The sequence below is a fragment of the Chrysochloris asiatica genome, unplaced genomic scaffold (genome assembly GCF_000296735.1).
Source record: "Chrysochloris asiatica unplaced genomic scaffold, ChrAsi1.0 scaffold00010, whole genome shotgun sequence".
In the NCBI taxonomy this organism is placed as follows: domain Eukaryota; kingdom Metazoa; phylum Chordata; class Mammalia; order Afrosoricida; family Chrysochloridae; genus Chrysochloris; species Chrysochloris asiatica.
The window spans coordinates 15,134,526-15,150,066 of record NW_006408528.1 but is presented as its reverse complement, the minus strand read 5'-3'; the positions used below and the strand labels follow the sequence as shown (position 1 = coordinate 15,150,066).

Genomic DNA, 15,541 nt, shown 5'->3' with positions numbered 1-15,541 from the left:
TTCTTAGAAGTACAATTAAGTGTTCTGGAATACTCATACTTCTCAATGTTGTCCATAGCTTGTCATGATCCACACAATCAAAAGCCTTTGCGTAGTCAAAGGATAAGTACTAGACTGCAAATCACAGGTTGGCAGTTCAAACCCACCAACTGCTCCTTGGAAACCCTATACAGGGTCTGTATGAGTGGGAATTGACTTGACAACACTTAACAACACCCAGGTTTTGAACTTTGAATGTATTATAAGCCCTGACTTAGTCAGTGGTAAGAAAAGAGCTGATAGTATCCGACTCAGCCTGTAGTAAAATTTAATTTCCACAGGAGAGCTGCTCTTTTGAACTGTCTTTTGTAAAATTTCAATTTGCAAGTAAATATAGTCTACATTTCTATAGTTTTCTGTCACACCTTCACTTTTCTCTCTCTTATTAAGTCTCTCCAAAATGTTTATAAGAAAATGAAAGAAAGATTCAAAAAGACTTTTATCAGATTCTTGGTTTTCTAAAAGTGCATGCACACACACAAACATACATATATATATATATATATATATATATATATATATATATATATATATATATATATACACATACACACACTCCTAACCAATTAGCAGCTCTTACAGCTATCTAAGTAAATTCTAATCCCTGTAATTTAATTTAGCAAACAGAACTGGAGCAATCAATTAGAAACCTAATACTGCCACGTATTATCAGGAAGATTTATAGAGAAAGCCATACAGAACGCTCCATATTTTCCCATGGTTCAAATGGAAGGAGGGGGGAGAGAGCAAACGAGGAAGAGCACTAAAAAGAAGGAGGAGAGAGAAAGTAGGACAGAAGAGACGGGGAGAAGGAGTGTGAAGTTAGAGAAGAGCAGAAAAGGAGTGGGAGGAAGACAGCCGATAACTAACGAGGTAATATTTTTTATTTCTATATGAAAAATGCCCAGTGCTTTCAGTTAGACCAAGTACTAGGTCTTATCAGACACCAGCTCCTACAGGCACCATGGGAAGGTCAGATGGGAGGCAGAACCTCAGTGCAAAACAATGCAGCATGGGTATCAGACAGACACAGACTACCCACAGCTGTGGGCCACATGGAGCTACCAACACAACCTATCATTCTAGTACAAGACTAAGTCGAATCTTTTGTCACATCCGTATCTTACCATTTGTTGCAATTTAGCATCTTAGAATTGTTCTGTAGAAAGTTATTTAGGCATACAATAAAACCCCATGAATTTCCATTGATATGAAATATCTTGTAATATAGGATTTAAAGTACGGAGCAACCACACTCCGTACTTTAAGCACTGGGCTGCCAACCACAAGGTTGGTGGTTCAAGCCCACCAGCTGCTCCATGGGAGAAATCTGAGGCTTTCTGTTCCCACAAAGGTCGCTATGACTCAGAATTGACTCAATGGTTCTTAGCAGCAACACATATATATACATATGGAAGTATAGCGGTTATGAATCGGGTTGCGAATCTTAAGGTCAGCAGTTTGAAACTATCAGCTGTTCTGTGGGAGAAAGATGAGGCTTTCTGCTCCCATAAAGATTTACGGCCTTGGAAACCCTGTACAGGGTCGCTATGAGTCGGGACCGACTCCACGGCACATAACAACAACAACAACATATATATATATATATATATATACACTTCTGTAAGAGAAGTTAGTAATATGTGTGTATATGCAGATGCTGTTAAGTGCCTTTGAGTAGGTTCTAATTCATAAGAGACTTTGTAGAGGGTTTCTGGGGAGAGGCTGGTGGGTTTGAACCATTGACCTTGTGGTTAGCTGTCCAGCACTTATCCTACAACACCACACTATTATGCACTTACACACACACACGTATATATATATCTTGTTTAGTAAATTTGTATGAATGTTATAAAAGAACAAATATAAATGTTACATCATGGATGGTGTTTTCACACTTAGGTCCAAACTCTAGCTAAATCAATTTTGTGCAGGCCTGGTACTTTTTTGTTTTGTAAGGCAGGGATGTCTTTCATGTTCATGAGAAGGAGATGATGAAAATTTGCCATAACTTCAAAAGTTTACATTGGTAAGAACTGACTTCCTATGTATACAATATCTACTTTCTCTGCCACTTTCTTTTTACCTGAGTCAATAGTCAAAATCTGGGGCCAAATACACCTAAGACTTTATGACCGGGCACACCAGAGACTCTTGGCTTGATTCTTTTGCTATTTAGAAGGGGTTGATGCAAGGTCGCTCAGAGTTATTCCAATGAATAGACCCAGAAAGCAAAATCGGAATGAACTCTAGCAACTATGAAGACATGATGACATGAAGAAAGGGCCCAGGGGGTGGGGATGTGGTGGGGGGTGGGGGTAGTTCCATGTTCTGACTAGGAGAAAGATCAGAACTCAAAAGCCTCGGCACTGTGGAGAGCCGTCGACTGTGCACTGGAAAACCTAGTCTGAGAAACTGCTTGGGACTTTATCTGAAGATAATTTTCTTAACTGACAAAATGAGGTTGATTCCTTTCCTATCACTACCCAACTGATAAAAAGGAAACCCACAGTGAATTTTACAGTTGAAAGAGGTCTCTTACACTTCAAACCAAGCTTAAAAACAGTTTTATAAAATTACCATATTCGCTCATATTTCCTCTTTGGTATTATTTTTAAATAAGGGTAGAAGAGCCAGCCACAGCTCAACTAAGAGCCCTTGGTTTGATTTTCCCATGGTAACTTTCTTTTATCTTTGAGAATCTCAACCCTTTCCCCCATTTTAAGCTGAAAACAAACTATCTTGAAGCTTTCTGAGAATAATTTGGGTTAGTAGCAGAACTTTAAATACACATGTTATTTAATGCTGTAAATTCACTTCCGGATTTCACCATGTCATTGTTGCTGTTGTTACCAGCTGTTGAGTCCCTTCTGACTCACTGTGACCCTGTAATAGGGTTTCTAGGGAGTGCCTGGTGGTTTAAACTGCCGAAGTTATAGTTACCAGTCCAGTGCTTATCTTAGCAGTGTCACACCAGGACCATACAAGTCAGATATATTTGGACAAATGCTCTACAAAACAAGTAAAAGGATTTTATTACAACATTGTACATTGGTTGGTTATGTGCTCTGGAGTTGGTTCTGACTCACAGAGACCCTGTGTAGAGTTTTTGAGGCTGTAAATCTTTATGGGAGCTGAAAGCCTCATCTGTTTCCCATGGAACAGGTGGTAGTTTCAAACTGCCGACTTTGAGGATAGCAGTCGGATTTGTAACCACTATGCTACCAGCACTCCTTACATTATATATAGGACCCCAAACAAATAAGCCCAAAATGCCTAACAATAGGAAATTAGTTAAATTATAAAACAATAAACTAATCAATATTCAGCTATTTATAAATACAAGTTAGATCTTTATGTACTGACAAGGAAAGAAGGTGATGATATAATAAGTGAATAAACCAATGTGTATAAGAGTATGGTATATAGTTATAATCTCACTTCTGTAAGAGAGGTTAGTAATATGTGTGTATATGTAGATGCTGTTAAGTGTCTTCAAGTAGGTTCTGATTCATAGAGACTTTGTATAGGGTTTCTGGGGAGAGGCTGGTGGGTTTGAACCATTGACCTTGTGGTTAGCTGTCCAGTGCTTATCCTACAGCACCACACTAGGACTCCTATGTTCTTACAAACACACACACAGACACACACATGCATCACACACACACATGCATATGCATGTGTATAAACATACACATATACACTTGAATTTGTAATAAAGATCTGGAAGTATATCTAGGGAGTTATCTTTGAAAATTGGATTTTGAAATGGGAGTACAGGAAGAAAACAACTTTTTATACTTCTCAACCATCTGACATGTTTACATCTAACCTATTTTACTTTTGGTTAATTTATTGCTATTCTCCACCTTAAATATTCCTGCTTTTCTTGTGTGGGTCATTACAGTTCAGCATAACTAGGTATAGGTAATGGACTTCAAGCTCTGTCACTGACCAGATGAGGGATTCTGGGCAGGTCACTTGGGAGGACTAAATGTCAGCTGCCTAGGACTGTGCTCGATGCTTAATAAGTTCTGCTAACAAGTATTAATTGTGTTAGATACAGTAAGAGTTCCAGAAATGACCAAAACATAGTCCTATTTAGAAGCAAAGAATATGAGCATTGGAATGAATCTTGGTCGTTATCCATTCCTGTGTTTTTGAGCTCTTTTAAGTTCTCAGAAGCCTAGTATATTTTTAAAAGGTAAAAGCAAGTTGTGCTAATTAAAGCTGGATGTGGGGACAAGTCTGGGACCCCTTAGACTACAGAAATGAAGCTAATGTCTCAATACCCTAGATGTGATATCCTAGACACTCCATTTTATAGATAAAGATACTAAGATTCAGAGGTTGGTGGCTTGTCTTCAGTCATAGAGCTGGTAGGGGTAGGGCTGGAACATAAACTTAGGAGATCATTTCCAAGAAACAATATCGTGCTCTCCAGACTATCATTCTTGCAGCTACTGTGACAACTTGTGTGCACAGAAGGAGTGTGGACGAGAGCACTGTCCTGAGACAGGTACAGACTGAATACTGTGGAATCGCTGAGGTGGAAGAGAGCCTTTTTCGCTGATGAGACAACTTCTGGGTACAGCTTTGGAAGATGAAAAAAGGCAGACAAGAGAAAGGCAAGTCTTCTGAGGAGGCAACCTTGAGGTATATTTTGGGGCCAAGTGGTGGGTGGTTCTCACTAACATCCTGCTGCATCTTGGAAAGTATAAAGTGTTATGGCCAGAATAAAGTTGAGGCCTTTTTGGAAAGCCATGAAGTCTTAGGATCCTATGCCAGTTTGAGCAAATTTTTGACAAGGGGAAAAAGAGTAAGATTAATTTATGGTAAGTGTAAGAATGAGCAGGAAACACGGAAACAGGTGCTGCCAGGTTACTCGTGCAGGTTGGGTGACTGTAAGGAAGGCCTTAAACAGGGAGATGGAAGTCATGCTGAAAAGGTACACAATGTGGAAGACCCTGGAGAGATAGAATCCATAGGATTTGGGGATCGGAGGAGGATGAGGATTCCAAGATGACTTTGAGGACTTAGATGGGTAGCTGAGGGGCTGTGCGTTCCATTACAGAGAAAGGGAAGAGAGAGGCAGAGCTGGCTTGAAAGGATCAGTGAAGGTCCACTATCCATAGATAACCAGGTAGACAGTCAATCCATAAGGGAATGAATGTGGCTTCGGTGCACATCTGCAGGTCATCTACATTTTATCTAGACAGAATCCTCTAGGAACATCTTAACTTGGAAGAGAGAAGATGAAGAAGAGTAGATAAAGGGGACAGGAGTACGGGAGTGTGCTTTTAGCAATGGCAAGGGCAGGGAGGGTTTCATGGAAAGAGCAGTCACAAGGTTTGAATGCTGCCCGCGCCAAGTGAGATGAGAACTGAGACGAGGTTCCTGGATGCAGTGATGTGGAGGTCACCATCAACCTCTAAGGAAGCAGCTTAAGTGACAAGAGAACTCTGCAGTCAGACAGACCTGAGTTCAGATCCTCTCACTGGTTATTAACCAAGGTATGCTGGGGTAATTAATCTTTCCATACTTTAGTTTTCTTGCCTGCAAAATGGGATGACAACAGTATTCCATAAAGTTAAGTTTATAAGTTCCACAAATAAAATTGTGTATTTTTAAGCACTGACTATTAATGCTTGCCTTATAGTTGTTTTTGTTTAGTGCTGTCATAGTAAGTGCTCACTAAATGTGATATATTATTTTTAATCACTGGAAAGGATTAAGGTGGTGATGAAGAGTAAGAAGTGTGGTCAAGTAGGCAAAGAGAAAGGATGAGGGCATAGGAGGGAGACTGAGGGCTTTTCTAGGATGGGAGATGAGAGCGAGGAGAAGGGAAGAGTCTGAGGAAGCAATCACTGGGGATGATGGGTGGAGTAGGAGCAGAAGCAGGGCAGGAACAAGAGCATAGATGAGGGAATGTGCCTTGAAAGGAGGGAGGATGCATCCTTCTCAGAAACAGGAGATGAAGGGGAGGGAGAGTGAAGATAAAAAATATTTTTGGATTAGAAGGAGAGCAGAGGAAATTCACTTTAGATAGCTTTATTCATCTCAAATAACTGGAGAGAAGGCTGAATGTTGGGTTGGTGCTGGGAGAAGACTAGGCCGTAAGGACTATGAGGGTTGCGAGAGGAGGGAATCCTAGTTGGGGACAGGGTCTGAGTCCAAGGGAGAGGAGCCAGGTGGGTGGGAACATGTCCACCAAAAGCCCTGACGACAAGTGCTGAATCAGCTCATGTACTCTAAACTCACTGCCAATGAGTTGATTCTGACTTTATAAAGACTCTATAAGATAAAGTTGAACTGCCCCACAGGGTTTCCAATGTTAGTCTTTATGGAAGCAGACTGCCACATCTTCATCCCATGCGGTGGTTGGTGGGTTCCAACATACAACGTTTTAGTTGAGCAGCTGAGTACTTTAAACCACTGTGCTACCAGGATTCCTTATGTGTGCTTGAGGTGCCTTCGTTTTTGTCTGCAAGCACAGCTTTCTTTTTAATGGTAGAGCATTTGGATGATGATGCTCCCTAAGGTGCAGAAGACACAGGGAGATGAGAAGCAGAGCCCATGAGAACTGAGCAGAGAGTCCGAGTTAGTAATTACTGAATGCTCAAAAACTGGTATAGTGCAAGTGACACAGTTGTTGAGTCAACTGGACTCTCACAGTGTTCTGTCTCCTCGGTGAAAAACACTTGCTTGATAACATTCCCTGTAAGAAGAGAATCTGAAGGTCCTATAAGTCAGCAGATGATGTAATAAGACTGGGAGAGGGAAATGTAAGAGGATGGCAGAAAGAAGTTAGGAGGCTTTGGCAGAATAATGGCTCCAAGCAGCAGAGGACCAAGAATAGGGCATCTTTGGAAAAAGGCCTAGTTTTCATTAGTTACCTTGAAGAAGTCTGTGAGGAAAAGCTCAGAAAAGTAGGGAAACTTTTGATTCCAAAAGGCCAAGTAGAGGGGATTATCAGAAAGAAGTACACAGAGCCAGAGAAGGGGAGTTCTGGTTCATCAGAGCAGGGATGGGAACATGGCAGGAAATGATGGGCCAGAAACTAATATAAAGGGAAGCTAGGAGTTGAGAAGTAACTGAGTAGGCATGATGACAGAATGGTAGAAGAGGACTCAGCAGATAAAACCTAGTTTGTGAAGAAGACTACAAAACATGCAGACCCATACCCATGACTGTGATGAAGCACTGCTGTTGTTGTTAGGTGTTATTGAGTCAGTTATGACTCATAGTGGCCCTATGCACAACAGAATGAAAGACTGTCCAGTCCTGCACCATCCTCATAATGTTTGAGCCCATTGCTGCTGCCACTTTTTCAATCCAACTCACTGGAGGTCTTCCACTTTTTCACTGATCTCCACTTTACCAAGCATGATGTCTGTGTCTCCAGCGACTGGTTCCTCCTGATAACATGGCCAAAGTATGACACATGAAAACTAACCATCCTGGCTTCTAAGGAGCATTCTGGCAACACTTCCTCCACGACAGATTTATGTGTTCTTCTGGTAGCCCATGGTACTGTTTATATTCTTCTCTAATACCATGATTCAAATGCATCCAATTCTTCTATAGCCTTTCTATTCATTGTTTAACTTTCACATGCATATGAGGTGACTGAAAATACCATGGCTTGGGTCAGGTACATTAGTCCTTAAATTGGTATCTTTGCTTTCGAACACTTTAAAGAGGTCATTTGCAGTAGATTTTCCTAATGCAATATGTCATTTGATTTCTTGATTGTTGCTTCCAAGAGTGTTGATTGTGGATGCAAGCAAAATGAAGTCTCTGACAACTTCAATCTTTTCTTTATTTATCATGAAGCTATTTATTGGTCCAGTCGTGATGATTTTTGATTTCTTTATATTAAGGTGCAACCCATACTGAAGGCTATTGTCTTTGATCTTCATCAATATTTTAGGTCCTCTTCACTTCCACCATACAAGGCTGTATCATCTGTATATATCGCAGGTTGTCAATGAGTCATCCTCTAATCCTGATGCCACATTCTTCTTCATATAATCCAACTACTCTGATTATTTGCTTAGCATACAGATTGATTAACTATTGTGAAAGGATACAATCCCGGAACACAATGTTCTTAATTTTAAACCATTTAGTATCTCCTTGTTCTGTTCTAGTGACTGTCTCTTGGACTATGTACAGGTTCCTCATGAGCACAATTAAATGCTCTGGATTACTCTTTCTTGGCAATGTTATCCATAGCTTGTCATGATCCACACAGTTGAAAGCCTTTGAATAGCCAATAAAGCACAAGTAAACATCTTTTCTGGTATTCTCTGATTTCAGCCAAGTAAACATCTTTTCTGGTATGCTCTGCTTTTAGCCCAAATCCATCTAACATCAATAACGATATCCCATGTTCCATGTCCTCTTCTGAATCTGGCTTGAATTTCTGGTAGTTCCCTATTGATGTACTGCTGTAGACAGTTTGAATTTATCTTCAGCAAAATTTTACTTGCATGTTTGATGATTTCCAATTTCATTGGATCGCCTCTTTTTGGAATAGTTACAAATAAGGATTGCTTCCAATCAGTTGGCCAGGTTAGCTGTCTTCCAAATTTCTTGGTACAAATGAGTGTGTCCAGTGGTTCATGAGTTGGTTGAAAGATTTCAATGTGTATAGAAAAGTGTATTCTGTCTATTCCTGGAGCCTTGTTTTTCTCCAATGCCTTCAAGTGCAGCTGAGACTTCTTCCTTCAATACTATTGGTTCTTTATTATTATTATTATTATTTTTAAATATTGTGAAATATATAATAGTTTACATGGGAGAATATTAGCTTTACATTCATCCTATTGTACGTATATCGTTTCATTGCCATGGTTACAATAGTACTATTGGTTCTTAATGATATGCGAAATGTCTGAGCATACATGGGGCAAAATGATGAAAACTTTTTAAGACACTCCCAAATACCTTGAGGAATTGTTTGGCCTAGGAGCTCAGAATCAAAGTCTTGAGGGACACAATAGTCCACAAAGACAATGTTCTACATTCTGTTTTGGTGTGTAGCAACTAGGATCTTTAAAGCTCATGAGCAGTCTTTTAAGGCGCAACTATTGGTCTCTCCATGTCTGGAGGAAAAAAGAGTGATGAAAACTGAAAACACTTAGAAACAATTAATCTAGTGGACCATGCGAATGTCATTCTTCATGACTCTGGGAACAGAAGAACTAAAAGAAATGCACTTTTAAATAAAAAAACAACACAACTATTTCCAATCTGCATTGCTATTTAAGATATACAACTTTTTCTTAAGGGTTTTAATACAACTCTTGGATTTCTGCTTCTGAGATTTAAAACCTTGGAAGGAAACACTATACTGGGTCACTATGAGTCATCAACAATAATTGGATCTGAGTGAGGGAAAGGCTTACATCTGCCTTTTCAGGGAGTCCCATTACAAAACATTCTCCCCTCTTCTTCAATCAATCCGCTTCTCTACCCCTAAGCCACTAAATCTATTCTAGAGCTAAATCTATTTAGAATTTAAGGGGTCCAACAAACATAAAAGAATAAGTAAAAATGAAAATATTACATTATCATCATTTCCACTTTAAAATGTCCTTATTAGAACCACTAGGCTAGGTGTGGAATCATCTTGGAGGACAAAAAAACCCCAGTCTGGTCTTTGTTCTAGGTTTCTTATAGCCATATCAACACCAAAAGCTAATGAATAGGAGCTGTCTAGTCCTGAGGGTCTACCTGGGAGCCCAGTGCTGACTAAGTCTCAAAGGCATGGTCAAATCCATCATGGCCATGTGGAACCTCGAGGCTCAGATTACAGGGGGCATGGAAGTCCCACACTGTGAGCCCCCACCCCCAGACCATACACTATGTATAAGGAAATGCACTTTTAAAATTAAAAAATGCTACTATTTTTGACTATGGAGAGTGTAGTAAACAGATAGTAATTCTTAGAAGCTCTAGGTTGCCAACTTCTTGACCCTTGGCTAGAAATACCAAATGCCACCAGGAAGAAAACAACAAATACAGTCACCATCACTACCAATTGCTCTGAAAGAGATCACATTAGAAGGTCTGAATAGAGTGTAACAAAATGTGGAACAAAACTCACAGTCATAAAAAAGACCTGGCTTATTGGTCAGAGATACTGGTGAAACCTCAAGACTATGGTCCTTGGTCACCATTGAGGTCTAGAACTGAACTTACCCCGTGGCTCAATTTTCAGCTAAGCAATAGTTAGGTGTATAGGTGGGACATCAACACTAGTGAGGGATGCTCACTACAGAATGGTTGACCATTTGAGATCAAAAGGGTAGCATTTATTTACCCAAGGACAAAGTCCAGAGGGTTCTGAAAGAAGGAAAAGTGGAAACAAGAAACAGGGAGGAAGTGGGATAAGTGAATTGCATTTAGGGGATTCCAACCATTGAGAGGAAAAGAAGTGTATGGTTTATTGAATGTACAGCTGAGGGTCTTTTCTGCAAACCTTCATTCAATTCACAATGACAGGTTAAAAATAACAACCCTTAAAACATAAAACAAAACAAAAAACCATGCAGACCCAGGGGGCCAAACTGGAAAGGCATCAGGGTGGGGAGCTGGAGGGCAACAGGGCTGCCCCCACAGGCACAGGCCAGATGTGATGGAAGCTTCTCAGCATATGTCATGAAAACAGGTATATTTATCAAATTCAGGTCAAAATCAGAAACATATTAAGAATTAAAAAAACAACAACCATGATTAAATCAACAAGTACTCCTTTGCTCTTATTTAGACCTGCCCTGTATACATTAGTCAATCAAGGTCGGCTGCTTTCCTGGGTACCATGTTTCCTAGGTCAATAAAAAGCTCCTTGAGAGATCTTCCCACTTGACTGGTCCTTTAAAGGTTAAAAAAAAAAAAAAAAAAAAAAAAAAAAGGCCCAGGGAAATATTCAAGGAGAGTTAAGTCTAGCCAGTGCCCTGGTTTCCAGACAGGTGTTCTGACTTAACCTGAGGTTTCTCATAGACTAGATCTCACCTTCTTGTCCCTTGGGGTTGAGTCAACTGGTTAAGGAGCTCAGTTCATTGATGTCACTAAGGAGAATGCTCAAATATGGGGAAACACCAACACAGTGACCAATGGGAAAGTTGACAAGATGCTCTGTGACATTTTAAAGACATTTGCTCACAGACCATTCAGCCACAAAGGGCAGTTTCACAGCTACTGGGTGTTTAATTCATAGAAATCAATGATGACAAGCCTAGAGAGGCCATTATACAAACGGCAATGTAACCATGAAGTCTTGTTTGTTTCCTTTTAACAGTGACTGTGTTTGTTGTATTCTTCCTGGGTGCATTTGGCATTCTAGTTAGGGATCAAGAGAACTGGCAACCCAGAACTTCTAAGAATTACTATCTGTTTACCACAATCTTCATATTCAAAGAATTAGTAACATTTTTTATTCTTTTAAATGTGCATTTTCTTTTTCTTTTTATGACTTTGCTGTAACTTGAAACACCCCAAAACTTTCAAACCACAAGCAACAATTCTGACTAAGACCACACAAGGCAATCAGTGGATACCTAGAGAGTTAACACTGTGAACTTTGCTATAAAAAGTCAAGTTTCTAATAGTTGGATTTTTTTGTTTTAATTGTGCACTGAGTGATAGTTTAACATGGAGAACATCTGGGCTTTACTCCATCGTTTCATTGCAATGATTACAATCTCCTCCATGCATCATCATCCAACAGTATTTGCTTCCATTCCCTCTGTTCTTCTTTTATTTTTTGGGGGTGGGGGTGGGGAGATGTAAAAAAAAACAAACCACTCAGGAATATAGAATAATTTAAACAACCAAAGGACACATTCTGCAAACCTGCCTCCTGGCCGCCAGTACTCAGCCCCTCTCTTTCCATGAGTCTAGAGTCCTCAGCTGCTCCCTCTCTCCATGTCCTCATCTCTGTCTCCATCTTTGGTGTTGCTACTTCTCTGGATAGGGTTCTGCATTCTGCTTGTACTCTTCTCCCTTGGTGGTCCTAGGGCCCTTTGTTTCTGGACTGTAAGATTAACTACTCCCCCATTTTTGGTACAAAACTTCTATTCTTAAACAGTTGTGACAGTCTCAATTAGTCATGATAACAATTACTCACAATTGAATCATAAGAATCTTATCCCCATCTCTTTTCACCAGACCCATCTAGACAAGATGGAAACTATCCAGTGGGGACTCTATCTTCCCCACACACTCTTAAAATAAACTCCCTCTTGAAAACTTGTGAGCCAGCCACTTCATGCCTTTATTGCCCCCCCCTCCCATTTTAGTTCGCCAAGGTCTAAGTTGCCCGTCCCTATCTATCCTGTATACAGAAGGGATAGGATTGATACTTGATGTGAAGACTCCTTCCCTCTCTGTTGGTATTTTGAGCTACTATATCCATTAGCATAGGTCAAGTTCATCAGATTGTAGCAACTTACACTCCTTTCCTTTTCTGATAGCTGGGTTTTGATTTTAAATATTCAATCAATTTCATCTATCCCCATCCATCCTCTGGCTAGCTGGCTACTGACCACATGTATGTTGTTGTTATTGTTAAGTGCTGTCGAGTTGGTTCCGACTCATAGAGTCTGTATAGGGCTTCCTAGGAGTGGTTAATGAGCTTGAACTGTCGACCTTGTGGTTCAAACCAACCTTCCAGTCCAGTGCATTAACCCACAGTGCCACACCAGGACTCTGACCACATGTATAACAATTTTTTTAGCACTAAAAAATGTTAATGAAATGAACTAGAAAATGTAATGAAATGTTAATTGAACCCAAGAGTTATATGGAAGAAGATGAAATATCTAGCTCATATCTGCTTTTTGGAATGCTTCTGTGGATCAATGTGAGCAATTATTAAACCCAGATAACACTAACACTTGATATTTACACTCCCTGGCTCCTTGTCAATCATCTTCCGTAAGACTTTTTACTGAGTTTATTATTTTCTAGGTATTCAATTTTAGAAGACAAGGTATATACTTTGTATTAATACGATAGAAAATTGGTCAACCTTTCCCATATAGGAGACACTGGCAATCAAAGCTACTAGATGTGTGGTTTGCTTCTTGACCTTTCTAAAATATTTTGGCTGCCATACTGTAATAATGTAGAAAACATTCCAGAAAAAAAGGCCAATTAAGTTAAACAACAGGGACAGTAACATGGCAGAGTAGGAAAAGGAGGCTATGGAGCAAAGCACACCTGTGTTCACATTGGGCTCTGCCATTGAAGAGCTGCGCCCACAAAGTTATCTGCTTTGTGGAAACATCTGGTTCGTGAACTCTGGATAAGAGCCCTCACAGTGTGAGTGTAATGAGATAAAGCCCATGAAAGACCCAACCCTGGGCCTATCACTCAACAGAACAGTTAACTTCCTTTCTTCTGAGGTTATGAAGGATGGTGATGCATAAATTATTTTTACTAAAAGGGTTATCTCTCCAACTAGGACATGATCTCTAAGGAAGGTGAATCCCAACATCTAGCCTTCCAGTGAGCAGTCTCTTTACTCACCAAAAATGGTCTTTTCTCTGTGCCCATTCACAGTACCAGACACTTCTTCATTAACTAGCTCATTCTGCATGCAATGCCTCTTTTCTCCAGTAGCATTTAAATTATGCACAAAGGAGGGAGGCTGGCACATAGTACCTGCTCAATAAGCAGACAGAATGAAAACATCTTGTTAGAGTGACATGAGACATACACCACCGTTGATACATGAGATGATTTCAGGGGCTCAACACAGCCTGTTGTTGTTAAGGTGCCATCGAGTTGGTACCGACTCATAGTGACCTTAAGCACAGCAGAACAAAACACTGCCTGATCCTGGGCCAACATAGACTAGGTTTCTTAATAATGTTAATGTTTACATGAAGGGGCTTCAAAAAGTTATTTGAAAAGTTTCATTCCATTTTCTCATAAATGGAATGTATACACACACACAAACGTAAATGGTGAATGGTATATATATATAAAATTGTTATATGTATATGTGTGTGTATATATGTGTATACCACTGCACCATCAGGATATATGTGTGTATTTTGTATATATGTGTGTCCCTGGTGGCACCAGTGGTTATGTATATACAGTGTGGTATGTAACTTTCTCCCGCAGAGTGGCTGGTGGCCTAGAACTGTGGTCCTGATGGTTTGCATGCAGTCCAGTGTTTATCGTATGCAGCCACTGTGTTCCTTTGGGAAATATATGATGGCTGAATTCAATATTATTTTTTTCTGCTCTATCTGGTAGAAAAGCAACATCAGATTTGGAGTCACAGGCTTCCTTTTAAATCACACCTCTGCTGCTTTTAAGCTGCTGATCTTGTTGTTGTTTGGTGTTGTTGAGTCAGTTTTGACTTATAGTGACCCCAAGTGACAGAACAGAATTGTGATTGTCTTTATAGGAGCGGGTTGCCTGGAGTGGTTGGGTGGGTTTGAACTGCCAACATTTTGGTTAGCAGCTGAGCGTTTCACTGTTGACTCAAGTAAGTAAATTGATCACTCCTTCTCAGTTTCCTGTTACTGTTGGATTAAAAAGTCAACACAGGGATGAAGTTTGGGGCACTATCTGGCACACAGAGGGTCTTGCCATGATCCTTTCCTGGACTTTCCCATCAATACAGATGAATTAGCTGAGTTCTACAAACAGTGCCCCCAAATTTACTACATGTACAAAACTTAATTTTGCTAAACAAAAATGCAAATAATGTCTGACCACTCCTTTTCCGTGTAAGCTAGATTTTGAACATGCTCAGTGCAAATATGCTTAACTTCCCAACTCACATTTTTCCATGGAAATAAAAATAGAAAAGGAAAGAAAAGAGAGATTAGATTATAACTAGGTTCTCTGTTTAATTTTAACCAGGCTGAATTTAGTACCACAGGTATGGATTATTGTCCTGGCAGATCTTTATTATATTATTTGACTACCGCTTGTGACTCAAAAATCAAACACATGAATCACAGATTCTTAGAGTCAAAGAGGCCGTGGGAGTCAGCTGACCCATTCACTCATGCTATAAACACTGCTAAAACAATCTCCAGGGGTGTCCAGTCTCTTCTTGGGGCATCCAATGAGAACATTGCACTATTTTCACAAGATCCTAACCTTTTGTTCAGATTATGGTCTGATGGTTAGTTCCTACCACTCCACCCCACATTGAACAAAACAAAACAAAACAAAACAAATATATATTTCTATATCACTAGTCCTAAGGAGCTCTGGTAGCGTAGTGGTTATGAATCGGGCTGCGAACTGCAAGGTCAGCAGTTCGAAACTACCAGCTGTTCCGTGGGAGAAAGATGAGGCTTTCTGATCCTTTAAAGATTTACAGCCTCAGAAACCCAGTATAGGGTCGCTATGAGTCGGAACCGACTCCACGGCACCTAACCACCACCAGTCCTAGTTTAAGGAGTCCTGCTAGCATAGTGGGTTAGGTATTGGACTGCTAACCACAAGGTCAGAAGTTCAAATC

The 15,541-nt window shown here is 40.1% G+C and overlaps 1 protein-coding gene across 1 annotated transcript in view; it reads right to left on the bottom strand.

The window, feature by feature from the left end:
- CDK6 (cyclin-dependent kinase 6) overlaps positions 1-15,541 on the bottom strand; it is a 292,037-nt gene that overhangs the window by 71,400 nt on the left and 205,096 nt on the right. The gene's annotated exons all lie outside the window — the stretch shown is intronic.